We start from the raw sequence: 274 nt of genomic DNA on the forward strand, positions 1-274 counted from the left end.
TAATAAATTCATCTATATCACGGATCTTGTTTTACATAATCATCACATAGTTACAAAATGCTCGCTCCACATAGCACGGTACGACACCGCATCCATATAGTTTCATCGAACAATAACAAACACGATATTTATACGTTAATTTGTAACAACTCAAGTCCACCGCTAGCAGATACTGTCCGCTTTAGTCCGTTACGTATCACCGTTAGTCTCATGGTTTTGAAATGCGTCTACTAGGAAAAGGATTACACACAGTTATAATGTGTCTATGACGTAC

The sequence above is a fragment of the Cucurbita moschata genome, unplaced genomic scaffold (assembly GCF_002738365.1).
Source record: "Cucurbita moschata cultivar Rifu unplaced genomic scaffold, Cmos_1.0 Cmo_Scf00012, whole genome shotgun sequence".
Taxonomy (NCBI): domain Eukaryota; kingdom Viridiplantae; phylum Streptophyta; class Magnoliopsida; order Cucurbitales; family Cucurbitaceae; genus Cucurbita; species Cucurbita moschata.